Genomic DNA, 6,242 nt, shown 5'->3' on the forward strand with positions numbered 1-6,242 from the left:
GAAATAAATCTGGTTAAATCTTTTTTTTTTCTAACCAATAAGAATCCTGACCATGATAAGATATTTTTATAACATAAATCATACAATAAATACCCAAGCCAATATTAGATATATTAATTTTGCAGCAGTCTGAGTAATGGTAGCTTCTGGTATTTCTTTCTTGTTAGAAATTAAAGAAGAAGGTGGAGAATAAATCCAATCAGGTTATGTTCTAAATTTATGCATAAAAGACACAAAAATAGGAGTTTTTTCACTTCTAATATTTATTTCAACTTATTATAACAGATTTATTCTTCCTCAGGAGGCAGCATTTGTGCTGCTTTCCTTTGGCAAAACTCTAAATGGGTTTAGTCTTTATGACCTTTTCCACCTTCAGGCAAATTAAAGTAAATCATAATTTAAATCCTAAAAATCCACCTTTAGTCTATACATTTGACTTGATTTGATAAATATTATTCAGTTTTGCAATAACTGTAAAGATATTGTGCAATGGAGTGGTGGCTTTCTGCAGGTATCCTTGATGCAATGTGTCGCATGTGGATGGAAATATGCAGCAGATTAAACGTTCCATCTGAAAATTCCTTAAACCTTTTCTGCTGTGGAGTGTGTTGTAGAGGAGACTCAGTCAGATTAGCAACGATTAAGGCTCATCCACTCGACTCGGTTTGCTGTGGATACTTTTTTCTCAGAATGAGGGATGGCTGAGCTGCGGCTGTTAGCTTGGGAAATGAGCTCATGTGTGCAGAGTATGCATTCTGTCTTTATTGGTGGCAGCGTTAATGTGTGTGTGTGTGTGTCTAGGTGTGTATGCGTGTGTGCGTGTGTATGTGTGTTCTTCTTTGTTACTTGGTGGGACCACAGGTAGTTATTTGATATTAAATTATGTGAGGCCTAGTGTATGCGTATGTGTGTTTGTGTATTTGGATCATTTGAACACTGCTGGCCAGGCAGTGTGTCCACACAGCTGTCTGTGGGGTCAGTGTGTCAGCTGTGGAATGTGACTGCCAGTGAACCACTGTGTCCCGCTGCATGGTGCTGCTGCAGCCCACATGTCCTCACACAAACACTGGATCACAGACCTGATACTCTCCACATCACACATTTACTTCATATGAATTTTTACCTTCTCGTGTCCCATTCAGACAACTGAAGCATTTTCTTTTCATGAACTCTAACTGGAAATGCCTGTGTTTGGTCAGATGAGGCCGAGCTGTATAGTTACAGGGATTAGATGTGGATTTGAACTGAAGCATAGGAGAATCTGTTGCTGTATTTCCATTACAATTGTGCTGATATTCATCTATTGTCAACCCACTTCTCCCCCCCCCACACACACTATTTTGCTGTTAAATAAGAAATATAGTTCAAATTTCATGAACAAGTTTGTAGATGGGAACAGTCAATAAGTCAAAAAGTTGATTAGAGACTAAGTGGATTCTCTAATCAGCAGGTATTGGGTAACTTTTTCAATTAGAAGTATTGTAATCTTAAGCATTTTCTAGAAAATGATTTCCCAAAAACATCAGTGTACACATGCTTGTTCATATACTTAATAGGATAAATACATAAAAAATCTATTTGGAAAGTTTTTTCTGTCATCTGAACCTGAAGCACATCCGTCCTTTCTCTATTTTTTACAAAATAAGAGCTGGGTGTGAGTGGACAGCTGTCTGCAGCATTAGCCCATGTCAATATTATGCCTTTTATAAAATGAATTTCAAATAGAAATCTCACGTTCCAGCGCGTGTCTGCCTTCTGGCCCTTCTCTCATGTCTTCCTGTCCTCTGTCCTGATCTGACCTGAACTGGGACTAATGTTTCCACCATCTGCTGCGAGACGCCTGGACCTAAAAAGTGAACTGAACATCTCAGATCCAGAACACATGCCTGGTGCAGATGTTTGCCTTGCCTGCAGCTAAAGACTCTGTTCAGTGCACAGCAGTCCTTTGGAAAGCTGAAATCAGTAACTTATCCTTCCAAATGCTGACAGTCGTTCCTTTTTAGATTAAACGTGCTTTGTGCTAAAATTAAATCATACATCATGTAATTGTTTTAATGCTTGGTCATTTTTAGCTATCAGCATGGCTAGCCTGGTTAGCTCACTTTCACATTTCTGCTCTTGGTTGCAGACTCTTGTTGTCAGTATAACCTTCATTTTTATTGGTCAGTCTTCTGCCAGGCTGAAAATCTTCTAATTCCAGTCATTAACTGTTTTCTTGGCATATTGCTACTGATCTTTGATGTAAGCCTTTATTATTAAATTCATACCATCAATCCCATTTGGAAGGATATGTCTTCACCTTTTCTGTCGTCTCACAAAAGGCAAAAACATGTTTACTTGTACATCTGACTTAATTGCTAGCATGCTATTTTTTAAGGTTAAAGTCTTGATTAGATGTAAATTGACTGCTTCGAAAGTTCACCTGCCAACAGGTTTAAAGTTCACATAAATTCTACCTTTGGTGCAAGGTGTAAAAAAATTACTTGATCTTTAAGAGTAAGTTGCAAAGCCTGCGATAAGTGTTGTGACTTGATTATGCAAGTGATTATACGCAGGAATGCATCCCTCCAGGGTTGCTTGCTTTAATCAACAGGGTATCCAAAGTAGGTCAAAGTTTCAAGTAGTTTAATCCACTTCCTGTCGCCATCGACTTCACTCTTCTCCGCCGTTTGTGTAGAAGACTGGTGGGCAAACCTGAAAAAGTGTCAGTATGAATTCATATCTTTAGCTTTACTTATTTGTTTTGACTTTAAGTATATGTATTATATGCACAGAGTTAATGTTTTGGCTAATGTGCCTAGACATGCTTCTGTTTGTGTTTGGGTAGAAAACAAGAATTGAAATTTGAAGGATGCACATTTGCATCTAGACCAACACAGTGAGGCCAGCAGGCATGTGAGCTAAATGCTAAAGAAGTGGTGTGTATACATTTGCCTAAGTGTTTGGCCAGGATCTGTGGTTGTGCAGGCAACTGATATGCCAACAGCAATAACTCAACTCAAGGCGAACCTGAATGCGACAGTCGTTTCGAACGATGTGGTAGGCTGACTTCAAACACAGAAACTTAAATGCACTCAAGTGAGCACAAATGTTTCAAAGTAATCATTTATAGGACAGTGCAAAGTCCTGACCAGTTTTCAGGAACTAGTTTGTCCCGTTCTACGGCTATAGAGTTGGCTGTAGGTAATGTTGTAATGTCGATTTAGGTTTTTTGGGGGTTCTTTTTCATATAACAATTTTTTTTGTCTCATTGAACACGCAGAGCACCTGCCTTCCCATAAACAGACTGTATAGCACTATTTTTAACATTCCACTTCATTGCCCTGTTTCAGGGCTGCCACCCAGGTGTAACTCTGGTCACTACTCCACTTTCTCTTGGATGTCATTTAAAAACATTAGGCTTTCTAATTTTGGCAGTTTTAAAAGTGCAATGTCTTCAAACCTAATATATACATACAGCATATAATATAATTTTATAAAAAAAATGCTTTTTATGTAAGATATTGTAACATTGTGAGGCTGTATTATGACTAAACAAGGGCATCTTTCTGTGTACAAAGATGAAAATTCGTTCCCATTAGAATGCCCTGCCCCATTTTTTTGTCTGATTTTCTTTTATCATTTATTTCTCCACAGTCACTGTTCTATCAATTTCTTTACAAATAAAGAACATTTTTCTCCTTTTGATCTTATTTTGCTATTCAAAGAAAAACTTTTAAATCACTACCTTGTTTCTCTGTTCTTGGACGTCTTCTGCACTCATCTATTTGTCCTAGTTTAGTCAAACAGCTGTTGACATCACAGATCAGTTTCACTGGTTATAAAGACTATATTGCTACCAAGTCCATCCCTCATGCTATTTATAGCATTTCTGCAGTAGATCAGAAAACCATGAGAAACAAAAGTGGCAAGAATAGCTTCATTTTCATGCCTTTTATCAACCAATACAAGTATTTCATACATTTCCTTTTCTCTGTTGTGGATAATGCTTTGTTTTAAAGGAATACATTCAGTCTGTTCCTTTTATGTCTCTAGATTTCAAGCATTGATTTTGTTGAGGTAAATTTATTCTAGTGTACTCGTTTGAATTGGTTTTGGACAGCACACTGTACGTCTGTGTTGCATGCTTTCAGTGTGAGCGTCTGAGACAGCAACAGTGGCCGGATTGTCCTAATGGGACGGGCAGCAGCATCGTCATCAGGGCCACTGTAATCAGGGCCGGTCAGGAGATGAAAGACACTATTGACGGGGAGGAAAGTGTCTGAGAGGAGAGGGAGAGAGAGGAATGTAATGAAAGGAAGAATAAGGAGCAGAAATTGGAGACGAGAATAGTTTGCTGACCAAATGCTATTATGATACAAGCCCTTCCCTTGTGATCTGAACCTAGCTGTACATGCACCACTGAAGTAATAAAGAGCATTAGCCTCTGCTATATTCAGGTATGGACTAACTACTGACACAAGGCTTTAAAATGCATTTTTTTTTTCTCAAAATTTGCTTATTTTATTTTCTAACTTTTTCTTATCTAGGAAACCAATGGAATGAGCAGTGTTTACTATTTTTACTTAAAGTTGTTAAACAGAGATAATCTCATTCTGGCCCATACTGTATGGTTGGGTTCTTCAGCTGGTATATTAAATAGACGTGAAATGTTTGGTAAAATGACGCAGTGGTGGAAGAACTTAACAAAAATATAAAATTATCACCATATAAAAGTTTAGCAATACTTCTAAACTAAATATACATGATGCGCAGATTCTTGTCCCTTTTATGACATTTTGGTTTACTTTGAATCGCTTTTAAGAGCTTGAAAAGTTGATGTTAGCTAATTACTTAGTGAAGTTAACTACTATTACAGGTTAACTGCCAATAATGCTGTCCTTCAGTTGGCTCTTTGCTATGCCAACAGGCAGAATATAGCTTGGTTTTAAAACATAGTTTTATAGTGACCAGATAAAAGTTTAGTAATGCTTGTAAACTAATCATCAGTGATGTATAGATTCTTGTCTTGGCATTTTGGTTTACATTGCAGCACTATTAAGAGCTTGAAAAGTCAATGCTAGCTATTTGCTAGTAGCGGTTAGCTGCTAAGAATACTCTCCTTCAAAAGACTCTGTTATGCCAACAGAAATGCTAACTGCCATGCTAACTCTGTTTAACATAATTATGCTAAATAGAGTGATGAGTAGCGTTCCAGTTGCTGGTGGCTAAACTGTGAATATTTTAAGTTTTGAAATTGACATTGAAGGAGTTTTGGTCTTAGAAATAATGGGTAATTAATGGTAATATATTAAATTCTCTGTTTCTCAGACTTTACCATTTCTATTTTGCCAAGAAGTGTCAACTTCAGCAACATCCACTGTCCTCATCAAAGAGTATAAAAGACTCAGGAAGGTGTTGGTGCTTAGAGCCAAGCTAGTTTTCAAGACTTTACCTGTCCTCAATTGCATTTTAAGAGCCTGCCCAGCCTACCATCTTCTGATCACACAAGAAGATATTGAAAATGAATGAATGGATGGTTGTAATAAGAAGTGGATGGATGATTCATCTCTCTTTTTGTTAGCTTTCATAGCAATCTGTTTTCACCATCTCCACTGCCTTTATATTGTGCTGGTGTGAAGCCAAATAGCTTTCACTTTTGTCCCTCTCACTGTTATTTCTTTGCTTTATTAGTTTGGATGGTTTTCTCCAGCACTGTTTTGTTGTTTAAAAAAAGTGACTGAATTATTTTGTTTCCATCCATCCATCCATCCATCCATCCATCCATCCATCCATCCATCCATCCATCCATTCATCCATTCATTCATTTTCTGTACACCCTTGTCCCTAGTGGAGTCGGGAGGAGTGCTTATGCCTATCTCCAGCAAACGTTTCGGGTGAGAGGCGGGGCAACACAGAGACAGACAGGACAAACAACCATGCACACACTCATACCTAAAGAGAATTTAGCAAGACCAATTAACCTGACAGTAATGTTTTTGGACTGTGGGAGGAAACTGGAGAATCCGGAGAGAACCCACGCATGCACAGGGAGAACATGCTGGAAATCAACCCCAGGACCTTCTTGCTGCAAGGCAGTAGTGCTGCCAACTGCGCCACTTTGCAGCCCTTTTGTTTCTTCTCCTAAGTAAATATAAGTTTGGTTCTATATACTATCCGGCTTGCAAGTTTTGGAGAGTTAGTTGATCTCCCAATTCTTCACGTTGTGTTCTCATGCTTTCTAATGACTTTAAAGTGGAGAG

This window comes from Poecilia latipinna, unplaced genomic scaffold, assembly GCF_001443285.1.
Source record: "Poecilia latipinna isolate Pla-1442-1.1 unplaced genomic scaffold, P_latipinna-1.0 Scaffold3983, whole genome shotgun sequence".
Lineage (NCBI taxonomy): Eukaryota > Metazoa > Chordata > Actinopteri > Cyprinodontiformes > Poeciliidae > Poecilia > Poecilia latipinna.